Source organism: Cupressus sempervirens, chromosome 11 (genome assembly GCF_028749045.1).
Source record: "Cupressus sempervirens isolate cs-2001-9-10 chromosome 11, ASM2874904v1, whole genome shotgun sequence".
Classification (NCBI taxonomy): domain Eukaryota; kingdom Viridiplantae; phylum Streptophyta; class Pinopsida; order Cupressales; family Cupressaceae; genus Cupressus; species Cupressus sempervirens.
In genome coordinates, this window is record NC_143128.1 from 579,600,953 (window position 1) to 579,619,545 (window position 18,593).

Sequence of the window (18,593 nt, forward strand, 5' to 3'; positions counted from 1 at the left end):
TGTAGGCTCTCCATGGTTGGAAATAGGGTGTTACTATTAGAAATAGATAATAATGAGAGGGGGGTGGGGTGGGGTTGAATTAGCATTCTACAAAATTTTGTCCACAACTGAATATTGTTAAATACTTTATAACTTGCATATGAAAGTAAACCAACAATGTTGAACAATAAATATAACCATACACATAGAGAACTCATAACACCATTATTTGTTAACTAGGGAAACCCTAGCCAAGGGAAAACCCTAGTGGGGATGACATCCACTAGATGATTCACTAAACAATAGGATCTGGTTATGATATTGACCCTATTAGGAGTCTATAAAATACATATAGTGTCTTGAGTCCTTGTTAGAGGACTAGGCCTTGTTAGAAGTCTCAACCTTGTTAGGAGTTGATAGATCAATTATAATGTATGCAAGAAGAGCCTACTACCCTAACATGCAATAATATAAATAAGTTCCTTCACAGAATATATATACATACAATACTTTCTTGCTACTGCAACTTGGACTTGCTCTAATCTTACATTAGATTTCACATCACATAAACCTCGCAAATGCTTCTCACAATATTTCACATGTCACATCTAATCATGTAACTTCCATAGTATCTAGGTATTACACATGTTCACTATGCAATACACTTCCACACTATTTGCACAATATAAGTTCTTTACTTATACCTTGCACATTCACAAATTGTTGCACAATTAGCTTCCATGTCTTCACATGCTTGAAATAATATAAAATAATATCCACATAGTTGGCTTAACATGACTTAGTAATTATTTTGAAATCAAAACAATTCTTAAAGTCATGCAACTCTATTTTCTACAATGCTTTGTTCTGCACTATTAAATACCAACACAATTAAACTCACTGTAACTTGTGCCATATTGATTGTATACACATGCGCATTGATACATGTCATATTGACAATGTTACAAACCTTCCTTAGTTGTGCATAAGATTAAATCTTTGTGCATTGTCCGTACTATTAAGATCCATTCACTGTACTCTTGCAAATTGTCTAATACTTAGACAATTTTTTGTCTCTAAACACATCAATGAAATGCTGAGTATATGTTGCCACAAATGAAAACCATTAATACATCTAACTGACTATATTGCCAAGAGTCACTACGGCTAGTATTAAGTAAAAATATTATTTTTTTAACTCCCTCAAGTTTTTGGCATTAGGCACAATCCAAGTTTGGTGTTAGTATTAAGTAAAAACATCATTTTTTAGGTCCCACTACATTAATTATATTAAGTAAAAACATCCTTGTTGGTTACATTAAATCAAAAAGTTTATATTTGCAATATCTCAAGTGTTTCATCATTATTACATCAATACACAACTACCAAAAATCATAGTATAAAAAATAGAATTGATTTTTCTTCATTTTGCTTCTTATTTATTTTTTATCTTCATGCATGTCTACTCTTCATGATGTACCTACATTCCAATATCATAAAAAATATCATTAATTAATCATATAAAACAAGCTAATCATCAGTTCACTGAATTATTATGAACAAAAGAACTTAAAGAAGTAAATATATCTAGTCGAGTGTTCCTGTAAGGTCCTCTCTCTACTTTAGGGTCTTCAATAGGGCTTCATGATCAACATTACTAATAATAAAAAGTTATTTCACTTTTGGTCTTCCTTGACACTTCAACAACTTCATATTGTTGATCTCAAATTGGTTTTGACAAGTGAGTATCAACACACTTAAGCTATTTACTTAGTTCATATTGAACAAGTAGTACATACCGAGCACAACATGTATATACTAGACCATGCTTAGTCATAGTGAGTGTCGAGCCACTCATGTGTCAAGTCACTCAAGTGTCGAGCAGATAGTATATGTCGAGCAACACAAGAGCTGAGTGAATAATGGATGCTAAGCAATACAAGTGTTGAGTTACAGTATAAAGATTAGTGTATGCTGAGCGTTAGAGACTTTAGATGTTGAGTAAGACAATTTTGACATATTTGTTTGTAAAGGCACAACCATGTAAACCATTTTTGAGCCGACTTAAGATTGAATTTTGATATTTTGGAGATAAGGACAAATCTCAAGTTGGATTCCCTATGCAATTACATGCAGCCAATTACAAAATGGGAAGGATTAAACTTCAAAATGCATGAATCTCAGGCATAGATTCATACCTAACCCTATGTCACCTAAGTTTTCATAAGGAGGACAAACCATAAACTCTTTAGCGAGTGTGTAAGGTATAGAATGAGCGAAGAGAATAGTTTGCATGTGCAAATAGAGCATTCATGGTGGCTTAGAAGTTATGAAGTGAAACTACATTATAGAATTAGTTAGTGCAGAATGAAGGATAGAGAAAAGGATACAACAAAGAGACATCTGATCAATGAGGATCAAGAAGACATTGTTTAGAGGTGATCTGTTATCAAGCAATCAAGTGCTAACCGCATGATCAAAGCTAAGACATTCTAATAGGTGATTCCAATCAAAATCTCTTAATAGAGTAGTCCTAATAGGCTATATGAAATCCTTTAATAGGGTGCTTACTTAGTTTTGAGTTAAAGTCCTTTAGCAAGGCACACTTCTAATAGGGTGTTGAAATCCTCTAATAAGGTGAGACCTAATAGTCTTTGTAAGCCTTTAACATGGTAGGCCTTTCACAAGGTAGATCATGTCTCATGATCAAAATATTGTAACCTTCATTGAATACACTTTATTACTGTAGTAGTGAGGATTTGTGGGTGTCATCTCCACTCTAGTTTTACCTTCTCACTTGAAGGGTTTCTGGGTAATCATATCTGGTGTCATATGTGTGTGATTGCTTATATGTTTTACATATTTTTTATGTACATGTTTTTCATGTTATTCTAGTTTACTCATTGAATGTATGAGATGGATGTGTGGTAAAAGTTTTATGGGTCCAAGTTTAAAATGCTAATTCAACCCCCGCCTTGCCACCCCCTCAGAAGTTTACCTTTCCTATTGTGATTCCAACAATTGGTATCAGAGCTTTGTTCTCTGAAAGAGAAGCTTTGCAGCTTTGCGGAAAGATCTTGAAATGGAAGTCTACAAGTTGGGAAAGACTATTGAGAACCAGAAGATTGAAATACATCTCATTCTAAATCAATTGATTGAAGCAAGACAAAAACTAAAAAAATCCTTGAAGAGAAGGAAGGAAGTTGCTATTGCGGAGAATGACACACAATATAGAGAGATAGACACTACTAAGTTATTTGCAAATGGAGACTCTAATGAATTTGATGCAGTAGTTGCAGATCTAATGGAAAAGAATATAGCCCAAGTTGAGGAAATCAGAAATCTCAAGTTAGAGGAAGAATCACAAGCTATACTACTATGTGAGGTGACTAAACAGAAGAAGAAAGCCATGGATGACAAAGCTATGATTGAAGAAGACAAAAGAGTTTTGGCCAATAGATTGGAAGAAATCATCAGAGCTAACTAAGATTTCCAACATGCAATTGGATACTCTAAGTCAAATGATGAATGCGAACTATGAATTGAATGTCAAGGACATTGAGATAACAACATTGAAATTGTAGAATGAGCAATTGCAAAATGACCTAAAGAAGGAAAAGAAATTTGCTGATAGTTTCAACAGACCAAATGAAGCCATCAAATACTTTAAGAAATTATTGAGATCCCCTAGATCTAATAATGATACATCTGGACTGGGATACACAAGCATTGAAGAAGGAGAGTCATCCAAAAATGTAGAAGAAAGTAACAACAAAGGTAAGATCTCCAAACCCACTTGTCATAATTGTGGTAAGAAAGGACATACTGCTAATCTGTGTAGGAGCAAGTCTACAAATTAGAATGTGAAGCCTAAGAACATGGTTCACTGCCATAAGTGCAACAAACAAGGTCATCAGGCACATGAATGTAGAACTAGGACCACACATACACAAAGATTTGATGGATATTGCTACAACTATCAGAAGTATGGACATAGAGCTTTTGAGTGTAGATCCAAACCCATGTGGTCATCAAAGAAGCAAACAAAGGTAAGGAACAATGACAACTCTTATAACTGGGATTATAATACAAGGTATAGCTATCATTATTGTCAAGAATATGGATATGTTCTTGATAATTGTATTAAGACACACTTCAGAGGTAACTACAAAGGTGGTTGAGCCAAACCACATGTTTCAGCTATTTAAAGACTAGTCACATCATTAAGTATTATCCAACTAGGTCAAAGGCACCAAGTTGTGAATTTGATAAAGGCAAAGGCAAGGCAGATGCTAAACACATCAAAGATGAAATGAACACGACATGGAAGGGAAAGGATGATTACAATACATCAAATGGAGAAGGGATCACTTCACCCAATGGGTCAGGTGATCACACCTCATTAAACTTAGGCATTCAAGAGGTATGTGGGATTGATACTTAAGGGTTATATCATATATCAATTCCAAAATGACTTAGCACTGAAAAGATTACATTAGCATGAGTAAAGATGTAAAATGTTATTAGAAATCCAAGATAAATATTTAAGTTTTTCATGTTGTTGCTGAGCATGAAATATTTCCTATGTGTGCCAAGTGAAATGCTAGAAGATGTTGAGCTAATAGTCTAGCTAGTTGATGTTGAGCTCATAGTGGTTGTTGAGTGATTGAAATGTTAATGGATGCTGATTATACTTATGTACAAGCTACTACACCAAGGGTAAGATGGTTGAGACCCTTAGGTTATGAAATTAATGTGGATGAAGCCTTTGCAACCATTACTGCATTGCTTGCAAAAAAGGTAGATAAAAGTGAAAAGATATTTGGAAACTATGAGATGGTAAAGTCCAAAACTACAATGGAATTGAAGACTACCTTTTCCATGAAGAAAAAGGAGAAGATAGTGAAAAAATTGAAAGCCAAATTTGGATAGGGTGCCGAGAAGTAGAAAGAAGAAGAAGAAGAAGAGGATGAAGAGGAAGAAGACTCTTAGACACATGTACCACTAGCTTTGACACAAGGTATGGGAGAATACCAAGAAAAAGAGGATACTGAAGGTGCTAAGGGAGAAGAAGTCGAGGAAGCACCTACTCTTGTCAAGCCAAAGAAGAGGAAAGCTAAGGTACAACTAGTGACTAAAGCTAAGAAGGTAGCCAAGCCAAGTTAGCCCAAGCCCACTACACTTACTAAAAGAGCTAGTACATGTGCAAAAAATCAAAAGGCCAAGGAAAAGACCAAACTAGCAAAGCAAGGAGGTCAAGAGAAGAAAAGGCCAAGAAGAAAATATGTGGCACAAGCTGAGTTAAATGAAAAGAAATATAATTAGATGACAACAACCAATTTAAGGTGGTGACTCACAATCCTTTGTCAAATTTAGAAAATTTATGTGAAAATGTTAAGAATAGTACAGACTTATTAGGATTTATTCACGTTGATTTTAATAATTTGGGTTAAGTAGAGAAAAATCAAATGGAGGAGGCCATATATGCCATGATGGAAAAATTCAAGACAACTCCACTAGAACTTGCCAACTCAATGCCTAAGAGTCTATATGATAGAGTTGAGCAAAAATGACACCATTGCTTGAACTTAGAGAAACATCTCTAGCTCAAGTGATGCTTGAACTTACTAAGGCACAAATTTCTAAGGCTATGAAGAAATACGCAGTTAGGTTTGTACCTAAATACAAAGCCTTCAACATTTTGCAAAATAATATTGAGGATGTTGTTAAGAAGACTACTTAGATGTGGAAACTTACTTATGGGCTAACTACAACAAAAGAAGGTGATGAAGAACCCATTGAGGTCAAAGATGATGAAGAAGATGATAATGAAGGTATTGTTGAGGGAGGAGTAGAAATGACAATAGATGACAAGGCAACAACAGAGGAAGAGCAACAAGAAGAGAAGAGTGTGCAAGACACACAATTGCTGAGTGTGAGTCCTCAAAATGTAACAAGGGAGATTACCGAGACAATAAATGTTAAGGATGTTTCTGATCTATTAGCTCAGAACATCAATCCACTTACAGAGGATGATTTGAAGAAGATACTAGATTAGTCTACATTGTAGGCCAAACTTTGTGATGATCCTACTTTGGTAAGTGTGGATGAATTACAGAAGATAGTGACTAATAATGAAAGGGAAAAAGTGAATCCAAAAGAACCACCTTCTATCATCCCTCAAGTCACTAATGTACAAACTTTGGTCAATATACTAGAAGCTATATCAAACAAGGTTGATACAATTGCCAAGATTGATATAGTAGAAAGAGCACAGTGGAAGCACACATTGCTACTATAGAACAACAAGAAATAATTTAGATAGATTTATCTGCACCTACAACACAAGATCAAGGTGCAAGTCAGGTCATTGTGGTAGAACAAGGCAAGCCTGAAGAGAGTGAGATGACACCACAAATGAAGGAGCAAACAACTATTCAAGCACTGGTAACCTTACCAATATTTGGCACTCCATTAAGTCATACTCTTTAGAAGCCGAGCATAGATGTTACACCATTGCAGATCTCAGTGCCAAGCCCAGTTCATCAAAGGATGATGAAGTAATTCAATATGGAGATGTGAGCCTTGATGAAGAAATCATTTTTCCAAAATATGATTATGATACCATGACCATAGAACAGATGGGCATACTACAACAAGCCCTAGCAAGGGTAAAGCATAAAGAAATGATTAGAAGGGACTATAGGCAGAAACAAACACTATAAGATATTAAAAACATCATTTTAGATGCATTCAGTTTTCCAAATCTGGATGAGACCAAGCCACTAATGGAACAACTAATAGATATGGTGGAGAAGGTCAGTAATGAAGACCTAGATACTAATGCAAAATTACTTGAATGGTCATAAAAGAATTTCCAAAACAAAGTGAATGAAAAGATATCAAGTGACATAACACTGACACAAGTTGCATTGGCAACTAAGGTTGAGGATGTGAAGAAGTTATTTGAGAACATATTCTCATTGTACACTAAATTATGCAATTCGTCACTCTTCACCCAAGAGACTAGAAGTCATATTTTGAGTCTAGAGAGCCAAATTACTGCATCAGGTGCAAAACTACCAATGAATCTAGCTCACAGTGAGAAGCACTTCAGAACATTGCTTCAAACCCAGAGTTAGTTAGCTGTATTGACAGTAGATGAGGCCAACGTCAGGGCCAAACTAACTAGCATCTAGGCCACTCTAACCCCCCATATGGAAATTTTTCACAAGGAGCTAGGCTATGTCGAAACCTTAATGAATAAAGACCCAAATCTGTAATGCCTCACCAAGGGATCCAAAAGAAATAACCTAAATTTTTACTAAGTTTGGTAGCATTTTTTTTTTGAAACAAGAAAGAGTAACATACACATCAAACACATAGTAGCAGAAGCAATAACATGCAATCAACTAAAACATACATAATAGGTTACATTCCTTAAGGATCCCATGATGTTGAATCACATTTAAATTTAACTATTACTAAGTCTAACAACTACCACATCCATATGAAGAATAATAGAAAGTCCAAAGTCCATAATATACATTTGTTCCAAATGCCTCTTGGTAAATGAATTTTGTTAGGAATAAGGTGTCTCAACCTTGTATAATTCCTATTCTTATTATTTGTTTTGTAAAATGTATTTCTTGCAAATAATGTTGATGTGTCGACATCTTGAATTGTGTGTAAGGAGATCATGACTAAAACGGTTATGATGGATTCCTATGACACGTAAGGGCTATGTTAGGAAGATTCAATGACAGGTGAAGACATGTGGCAACTAAGATATTTGAGTACTGTACATTCTACCCCAATACTGGGGTTTGGGGCATCACCCCGAAATTTTTTTTGGGGTTCCTATTTTCTCGGAGAATGGTAAAACCCTAATACGGTTTACCTTTTGGGAGTAGCCCTTAAGTGAAGCGCATGTTATAAGTGTTTTTAGGGTTGTGAAGAGATGTGATGCGAAAAAGGTGTATTGTTGGTACTGCGAGTAGCTACTGGAGTCTTCTGTTGTTGATTTTGAACTTGAATTGCAAGTCTATTGTAACCTCGTGTTGAAGATAATACATTATGCAGGTTCTGAAGGGGTGGGGTTGTTTTACCGAAAGTTTTTTTTCCCAACCGGCAAATCCTTGTGTTATGCATTCCTTTCTTTATCTATTTTCTGTATGCATGGTTGGCTGCAATATTGTTGTTTACATGATATTGAATCTGTAAGTGTAGAAGATTTTTAATAGGATTTGCATCATACTTTCCTTATGAGATTAGTGTAGGAAGCTGTTTCCGCACCTGAGTTTCCTTACAAGTGGTATCAGAGCTTGATCAACTTTTGATCCTAGTTGTTGGGTAGGGTTTTTTGAGCTAATATCAAGTTGAGTGGGAGTCTTGTGTAGAGCATCCTGAATCTTATTTGCAGATTAAGATGGCAAGTTCATCATATGGAAGAATGGAGGTGGATAAATTCAATGGCACTAATTTTGAGTTGTGGAAAATCAAGATGGAAGACATGTTGGAAGATTGTGACCTATGGGAAGTGACTACAAGCACTACAAGACCAGCAACTATAACTCAAGCAGATTGGGATATCAAAGACCGTAAAGCTAAGGGTCTCATAAGACTCTATTTAACTGATGCAATGCTTCTGAATGTTCTAGATGAGAAAACTACATATAGTTTGTGGGAGAGACTTGGGGCCATGTATCAGGCCAAATATTTGGTGAACAAGTTGTTCCTGAGGAAGAAGTTGTATTCTCTGCGAATGGAGGAAGGTGGATCCTTAACAGATCATTTAAATGCATTTAATCTGCTGGCTGCATAGTTGACATCAGCTGGTGTCAAGTTAGAGGAGGAGGATCGTTGCTACACACTTTTGTGTTCTTTACCGGATTCATGGGACCATCTTGTGATGGCTCTCGAAAGCACATTAGTCACCTTCAAAATGGATGATGTGGTGTCTTTTCTGCTATCAGAGGAGATGCAGAGAAAGGCTTCCGTTTCAAAAAAAGAAGCCCTTGCTATTCATGGGAGATCCGCGGAAAGAGGGAAGAAAAATGACAATAAGTCTAACAATAAGGGTAGATCCAAATCTCGTGGGAAGTCAAAGACTTCCAATAAGTCCAAGGCAAAATGTTGGAACTGTGATAAGACTGGGCACTTCCGTAAAGACTGTAAAGAGCCTAAGAAGAAGAAGAAATCCTCAGATTCTGGTTCTGAAAAATCTCAAGAAGATGGCGATGCATTCATCGTAGCTTTGGCAGCCCATGCATCTGATGATGTGTGGTTGGTAGACTCGAGTGCATCTTTTCACATGACCTCTCATTGAAACTGGTTCTCAAGATATGAAGAGTTCGATGGTGGAAAGGTGTACTTGGGTGATGATTCTCACCTAAAGATAGTTGGACGCGGAAGGGTCACTATCAAATTTCCTGATGGATGAGTAAAGGGAATCAATGGAGTTATGCACATTCCAGGTTTGGCACAAAACCTATTATCTATAAGAATGCTGAATGATGTAGGTGTGCAAGTTGTTTTTTCTAAAGATGGATGTAAGATGATGAGGAGCTATGGTGCTTGCTAAGGGTACTAGGAGAGGTACTTTGTTTCAGCTTGATACACACATTTCTCAGTGTAATAGTTCTTCTATTTTAAAGAAGAGAGTAGCTATCACTTCATCCCCACCATCTGAACGAGTAGTAAAGAAGACTGTGGTTAGTGGTTCTGATGGTAGTGCAACAAGTGTACCTAAGGGTGCAAACACTTTGGAAGGAAAGCTTCCTGCATAAAAGACAATGTTGTGGCATTTGAGATTTGGTCACATTGGTGAGAAGGGTCTCAGAACCCTGAAAAATAAAAATCTCTTTGAGGGGTTAAATGATTGCAATCTCGAGTTTGACTTCTATGAACACTGTGTATATGGTAAAAAAAATCATGTTCAGATTTACTCTAGTTCTCACAAATCTTCTGATGTTTTGGATCTTATTCATTCTGATGTATTTGGTCCGGTAAAAGTTCCTTCAATCTCCAAGTCTGTATTTTTTGTATCTTTCATAGATGATTATAGTAGAAGGACATGGATTTATTTCCTTAAAAGTAAGACACAAGTCTTTAGTTGATTCAAGGAATTTAAAGCCCTTGTAGAGAATTAGACTAGTAAGAAGATTAAGTGTGTGAGAACTGACAATGGTGGTATTTTTGCTCAGCAGAGTTTGAACAGTTCTGTAAAGAACAAGGTATCAAGAGGCATAAGACAACTCAGTATACCCCACATCAAAATGGATTTGCAGAGAGAATGAACAGGACACTGATGGAGAAGGCTAGGAGTATGCTTAGTGGAGCTGGTTTAGAAAAAAGGTTTTGGGCCGAAGCTGTGGCCACTACTTGCTATCTGGTTAAAAAATCTCCTACATCAGCTCTTGTTGTTAAGACACCCATGGAGATGTGGTCTGGTAAGAAGAATTCAATTAGACATCTTCGTGTTTTTGGTTGTGAAGCTTATGCACATGTTCCAAAGGAGAAAAGATCTAAGTTGTAAAACAAAGCTGTTAAATGTATTTTCATTGGGTACAGTGCTGGTGTGAAAGGATACAAGCTTTGGGATCCTGTGACTAGTAAGGTGTTGTATAGTAGAAATGTTATTTTTAGAGAGCTAACATCTTCTCCTATTGTGCTACAACCAGATGAAAAAGAAAAGGAAAAAGATGTTGTTCAGTTGCCTCCTACCCCTGAGAAGACTGAACAGAGAGACCATGTTGGGTCTAATGATGAGGAGAGCTCTTCCAGCTTTGATAGTTCAGAAGAAGAGGAAGAACAACCTCAACCTTAGCCCTTGAGGATATCCACGAGAGAAAGAAAGAAACCAGAAAGGTTTGGTTATTCTATGTTAGACTCCAGTTGTGCTTTTGCTTTGATTACTAACACTGATGAGCCTAGATCTGTGAAAGAGGCTTTGGGCATGGAAGATGCAGGTTCCTGGATTGAGGCTATGGATGATGAGATGGCTTCATTAGAGAAAAACAAAACATGGGACCTTGTACCTTTGCCTAAAGGGAGAAAATATATTGGCTGTAAATGGGTGTTCAAGAAGAAATTCTGTGCAGATGGCAGTGTTGAAAGGTACAAAGCTAGATTGGTTGCAAAGGGGTATTCACAGGTAGAGGGAATAGATTATGGTGAAATATTCTCTCCTATTGCAAAGTTGATATCCATTAAATTTATGTTATCTCTTGCTGCATCATATGATTTAGAGATAGAATAGATGGATGTGAAGACAACTTTCCTTCATGGTGATTTGGAGGAAGAGATTTATATGTCACAACTTGAGCACTACATTGTTAAAGGTAAAGAATCTTTAGTTTGCAAATTAAAGAAATCTCTATATGGTTTGAAGCAATCTCCTAGGACGTGGTACCTTAAGTTTGATACCTTTGTGTTGTCAATTGGATTTGTAAGATCCAAATCAAATCATTGTGTTTATTTCAGAATTGAAAATGATCGCCTTCTTATTGTTGCATTATATGTTGATGATATGTTGCTGTTTGGGAAGGGTAAGGGTATGATTTCTGATTTTAAATCTCAGTTGTCAGCATAGTTTGAGATGAAAGATCTTGGGGCAGCTAGGTACATCTTGGGTATGGAAATTAGTAGAGACAGGTTTAACAAAAAAACTTTGGTTGAGTCAGAGTGAGTATGTGAAGTCTGTGTTGGACAGGTTCAACATGGCAGATTGTAGACCACTATGTGTTCCTATTCCTGTGGGAACAAAGTTTTCAGTAGATGATTGTCCAAAATATCCTAGTGAGGTGGAGGACATGAGTAGAGTACCTTATGCTAGTGCAGTTGGAAGTCTTATGTATGCTATGGTCTGTACTAGACCAGACATTGCCCAAGCAGTGGGAGTCCTGAGTCGATTTATGGCTAATCCTGGACGGATACATTGAGATGCAATTAAATGAGTATTCAGATATTTGAGGGGTACATCAGATTACTCCATATGTTATCATGGTAACTCTTCTGGGTCTCCTCATTCAGTTTGTATTCATGGGTTTGTGGATTTAGATTAGGCAGGTGATATTGATCGTAGGAGATCCACCAGTGCTTATGTGTTCACTATGTTTGGTGGTGTCATTAGTTGGATGAGCAAGTGACAACCTGTGGTTGCTTTTTCCACTATAGAAGCTGAGTACATGGCTGCTACTCATGCTTGTAAGGAAGCCATTTGGCTTAAGAGATTGTGTTCTGATGTTGGTGTTCATGCAGAATAGATTACTATTTGGTGTGACAGTCAGAGTGCTATTTGCCTTGCAAAGAATCCAACTTTCCATGCTAGAACGAAGCACATTGATGTGCAGTATCACTTTGTGAGAGATATGCTAGAAGATGGAAAGGTAAATTTGGAAAAGGTAGATACTGTGAAGAATGTTGCAGATGCATTAATGAAACCAGTGGGCACTGAGAAGTTCAGAGTCTATGGGCCTTTCGGCCTATAGCAGTTATTTCCTGTTATGTTCCTGTTGCTCTTACAAGGTGTTTGACAAGTGGGAGAATGTTAGGAATAAGATGTCTCAACCTTGTATAATTCCTATTCTTATTATTTGTTTTGTAAAATGTATTTCTTGCAAATAATGTTGATGTGTCAACATCTTGAATTGTGTGTAAGGAGATCATGACTAAAATGGTTATGATAGATTCCTATGACATGTAAGAGCTATGTTAAGAAGATTCAATGACAGGTGAAGACATGTGGCAACAGATATTTGAGTACTGTACATTCTACCTCAATAGTGGGGTTTAAATTTTTTTTGGGGTTCCTATTTTCTCAGAGAATGGTATAACCCTAATACGGTTTACCTTTTGGGAGTAGCCTTAAAGTGAAGCGCATGTTATAAGCATTTTTAGGGTTGCGAAGAGATGCGATGCGAAAAAGGTGTATTGTTGGTACTGCGAGTAGCTACTAGAGTCTTCTGTTGTTGATGTTGAACTTGCATTGCAAGTCTATTGTAACCTCATGTTGAAGATAATACATTGTGCAGGTTCTAACGGGGTGGTGTTGTTTTACCGAAAGTTTTTTTTTCCCACCGGCAAATCCTTGTGTTATGTGTTCCTTTCTCTGTCTATTTTCTGTATGCATGGTTGGCTGCAATATTGTTGTTTACATGATATTGAATCTGTAAGTGTAGAAGATTTTTAATAGGATTTGCATCATAATTTCCTTATGAGATTAGTGTAGGAAGCTGTTTCTGCACCTGAGTTTCCTTACAAATTTCAGAATGCTCAATCATCCACTGTACATGTCATAGGGTATGAAAGGCTAAAAGAATATACATATGTAGAAATAGAAATACATCCTCCTCCTTGGATCCATGATACAAAGTACAATAAGATAAATGAAACCATCCACCATACATGATACATCCATCCATCATCAAATACAACTATTCATCATAAACCACAACTAACTATGCAGTTCCTCCCAATCGTCAATAGCATCATAAGACCATCGTGGGCCCTAGCCATCCCCTATGTGTAACATCCCAAACCATCGATTAGATCATCGATACCATCATAATAGAGATTTCACTACTAAAACATGCTACAACATATGCATAAGGAAATCTAACATGCTAGAATAAAGCATAAGATGATCCTATAAAGTAGATAACATCACCTATCACATGCTAATCATCAATATAAGGAAATGCATCAGTAAATAAAATCCATAATAAGATATGACAAACCATCAAATGATACAAGATAGAACAAAAGGATATGTAGAGAAGAAAGCTCCAACCACAGTGACTACAGATGGATCTCAATGGTAAGAGTGAAAAAGCACTACCACCCGACCGTGTGGAACCTAAATGGCCCACTCCCACCACGCTGAGGAGATAGTCTCAAGTCCCAAACATGATATCAAACCACATATCAAAAGATACTCTCTAAGTCCAGGAAATCCTAAAAGCATTCTAACTCAAAGGGGTCTAAGGTAGGTCGACATCTAATTCCTAGAGGCACACAAAGGCACGTAGGAAACCTACTATGTAAGAAGGAAAGTGTCATCGCATGAATCACTGAGTTACCTGAGCAGTCCCTTAGGACCACTGGGTCCCTAGTGATCCCAATGTGGCCACTAGTATCTTCTCGTACTGACAATGCAAGGTCGTAACCAAGTGTTCTCTCTACTCTCATCCTAGTCTATACTAGCACTCGAGGCATGGGCGAGAACATACAAGACTCTTATTAGGTTCATTCTACTCTCATTTAGTGTAAATGTTTTCACTTATTAAATAACTTACAATGAGTTACCCTGGTAGCCACTTAGGGCCCCGTCCCCCATTGCAAGCCACTTCCCGACACTACAAGTAGATAACCTACCCTAGGCTCATAAAAGTACAAATCAATAATCATATAAAAATCACCTCAACCCTATACAAGCGACTAGAAAGCATCAAAAGATAATCCACAATAATCACATCAGTTCTCCATGAGCAACTGGAAAACATTAAAGATAAATCTCAACATCCATCGGTTCTCAATGAGCAACTGGAAAGTATCCCAAAATAAATCACAATACTCATCAGTTCTCAGCGAACAACAATAAAGTATCCCAATAATACTGATCAACAACTCAAGATGGTTAAGTCAAACATGTCATGACATGACATCATAAAAAACAAAGCAAACACTTCAGTCCCGTCAAGGTGACTAGAAAGTAACCAGAGTCTAATTGATCAAGGACTCAAAAATGGTTAAGTTAGATATCTCAGCACAAATCTCACTATCCCACAAGGCACTAAAAACAATAATCAACAATATAAAAACACTCAACATAGAGTATACCATTACATACCATGGTTAAGTAAAAGTAATCAAGATCGAGTTAGCATGATACCACACTCACAAAACCCCCGAGCCTCTGGTAGATGTCCTATAATTGGTCAACAATCTAGTCAAACCCAAACTCCAAACATAGATAGCATATAGAAACAAGATGGAAGTGCATGTTTTAGTTCATTTTGAATCACATGGTTGGGTTAAATACAAGGTTTCCATTTTCATTTCAAAGTTTTTTATCAAGTGAGAAGACTCTCTTTTACCCTATAGTTATCCCGTATATATATTTGAATAAATTAAGGTTTAACCCCTATAATATTTGAAATCAACCTTTCTAAAATTTACTAAGGGTAAGTTATATGCTTATTTAAATTGCTAAGTTAAAATCATATTGTATTCCATTAAAATAGTTGTGATACTACTAAAGTCAGAATTTGGGATAATCTTCAACATTTACAAGAGTCTCCTAATTATCTGATACTCATAATAAATTGATTAAAAATTTATTTTAAAATAAACTAGTATATATATATATTTATAAAACATTTAATTATTTACAATAAATTTATTTTAAATAATTTAATAACATTAATTAATTATTATAAATTAAAACTTTTAATAAATTCCATTTAATAAAATAATATTAAATAATTTTTAATAATTAAAATTTTTAAATAAAATTAATTTTATTAACAATTAAAAACTTTAAAAAAAATATATATTGAATGCATGTTTTAAAGCTCGCTAACTTGTATAAAGGTGTGACCTATTGCAGTACCCTGTAGTGGTAGGTATAGAGTACCTATCGTCACAGTACCTGCGACATAGGTGTATTGTCGCAGAGCTACGACAGGGGGGTATGGGGTAATTCCCTCCCCCTCCATTAAAATATCATTTTAAAATAAAATAAAATTTTATTAAACATTTTTTATATAAATGTTTTCCCCCAAAAAAATATGAATCCATTTAATAATAATTTTGTAAATAATGAAATTCAATAAAAGAAATATATTTTAATTATACATATTATTTTTTTAATCAAAACTAGAATTGTTCTGATGGGGAAATACAACATACCCATTTTTCTATATTATTAATTTTCTCTAAGAAGATTTTCCAATTAAATTCAAACCCTTCCCGGTAAATTTCTCATTCCCTAATGTACTGAAAGAGGGTTATATGGATCTTATGATTTTCCAATAAATAGAAGATTTAATATTCATAACAGGAATGCATATTACTGAGAACATTCATCACAAGAATTCTTTAGAAAACCTTCAATAAACATGATGAAGACAGGAAAGGAAAGAACATATTAAAATATGCAAATATCACGAGCGTCTACCTGGACACTAATGCTAATTCGCTATGCCTCAGAAAATTGTGGAGAAGAATCCCTCCTTTCAAAACCTCCTCTTTTTTGAAAATTCCTTCCTTCTCCAAAACTCACAGTGATTTGAAAATGAACCCCAAAGTTGTGATACAGAGTTGTCTCCCAAAAATTGGGGCACTAATTGTGCGTTCACCCCAGAGAACTCCTTGCTCACAACCCTTAACTCAAAATTAACTTTTATTTATCTTTCTTTTTATCTTTTCCATGCACATTCATTAATTAATTAAATTACTTTATTTAATTTTCACTTGACTCTTTTAAAATTAATTTATTAAATTAAATCTCATGCATGCATCATGGAATCCTGAAATTTTTAATAAATTAATTTATTTTCTCACTTCTAAATTTATTTTTGAACATTAAATTTGACAACTATTTATTAACTTAAATAATAATATTATTTAGCATTTATTTAAAAATGATCTCTAAATATATTATTATTAAATTAAATAAATATTATCATGTTCCAAATTTATACTTATGACTTTTATCTTCAAACTTAATTCTTTTATTTAATTAATTTCTCAATTAATTAAATATAGTTAAATATTAAAATATCATAATAATTTTCTATTAAATTAAATCATTAATTTTAATCTTTTAATTAGACTTAATTAATAGAAAATTTGCCAAAGACTCATAAAGTAAAATACGAAAAGCCATCATAGTAAAACACATACAAAATCAAACTAAAGGGTTAAAATCACAAATTAACATCATTCGACACATTTGGAGGGTACACGACTCAGATACTTGTCCTAATTGTCAATTAGGACAAATGGCTCAAAGGTTTAGGATTTGGACTTAAGAATTTATCTCCCCTCTCTTACCATTGAGATAATGTGATAGGGTACACTGATCTTGGCATTTCAGGGAAGTCGATACCTGGTACCTACAACCTACATAAAATTCACACATGTTCATGCACAATATATACTAAGCTAAATAGGCAATGGCAGGAAGTGGTGCATCATGTAGATCTTGACTAGCAAGTGACTATAACTCCCTTCCTTAACCCCATCAAAAATGCCATACATAAAGAAAATAAACATGCACACCATACACATGTAGTATGGGGTAAGTATCCATAAGAAAACACATAGGATAATAAACCATCTAACTAATCATCATCAATAACTGGAAACACTGTAATAATCATCATGCATACATGAAATATAGAGTACCAAGTAATCTCATCATATAATCAACTAAATGTAAAACAATATCTAATAATCTCAAAACAATACTACTAGTAATCAAGCATAAAACTAGCCTAAAGAGTTCAACAATGTTAGCAAAAATGTAACTTAGGGGCAAGCACTACATCCAACCCCCCTAGACTTAGGCTTACTCCTAGAAGCCTGCAAGAAAAGTAAAGCTAAGGACTCATTGTGCAGGTCTCATTCGACCCTTTCCCCCTATAGGAGGATATGACTCTACTGAGTACACTCTCTGGGCTCTACCCATGTTACCAACTGTAGGTTCTGAAGTTGCGGGTCTCTGGCCTGAGAATTGTGATTTCCATTGAGGACAATGAGATGACTTGTCTCCACGTTGTCCACATGGAAAAAATTCTCCATTGAAGCTCCTTTGAACTCTAGGTGCACTAGACTGCTGAACACTTCCCCCACTAGGATAAGACTGAATGCTCTGAGATGACCAATCATACTTGTTGTGCTTATTGCATTGAGCATCATGATAGTTCCTAGCATTGGAACCTCTGCCACCACTCTATTCTGGAGGATAAGTTCCTCCCTGCCACTGATTACCCCCAGAAGGAGGTTTTCTATTACCACCTGGTACCTAATCACCCTTCAATCCTAATGCTAAAGGTCCCCCATGTCCTAGGTTAACACTCTACTCCACAAGAACAACTTGATGTACTGCATCCTTGAGAGTTTTAGGTTCAAACACCTTAACACCTCCAACTCAATGGTTATTCAAGCCTCTAATGAAATGTTGTGCCAACTATGCTAGGTTGTCACTAATTCTCGAAAAAGGCATGAGCTCAGAGAACTTGCGCTCATACTCTACTACAATCATAGTGAATTGTCTCAAGTTGTGGAACTCATCTGCTCTATGCTGCTTCCATTCCTCTGGTAGGAATTTCTCATGGAAGCTCTCCAAGAATAACTCCCATGTGACACTATTCATGTCTATGCCCAACTTCTTTTCCTCAATAGTCCACCAAGTGGCTCCAAAGTTTTCTAGGTTGTGATAGCAAACCTTGCTTTGACATTGCTGTCAAAGTCCTACATGGAAAAAACCTTTTCAAGAGCAATAAGCCACTACTCGGCTACATAACCAGAACCATGCCCATTAAAAGGCTTGACCTTGGTCCTCATAAGGTCCTTCATCTGAGTGGATCCTATGGATCTTTGTCGAT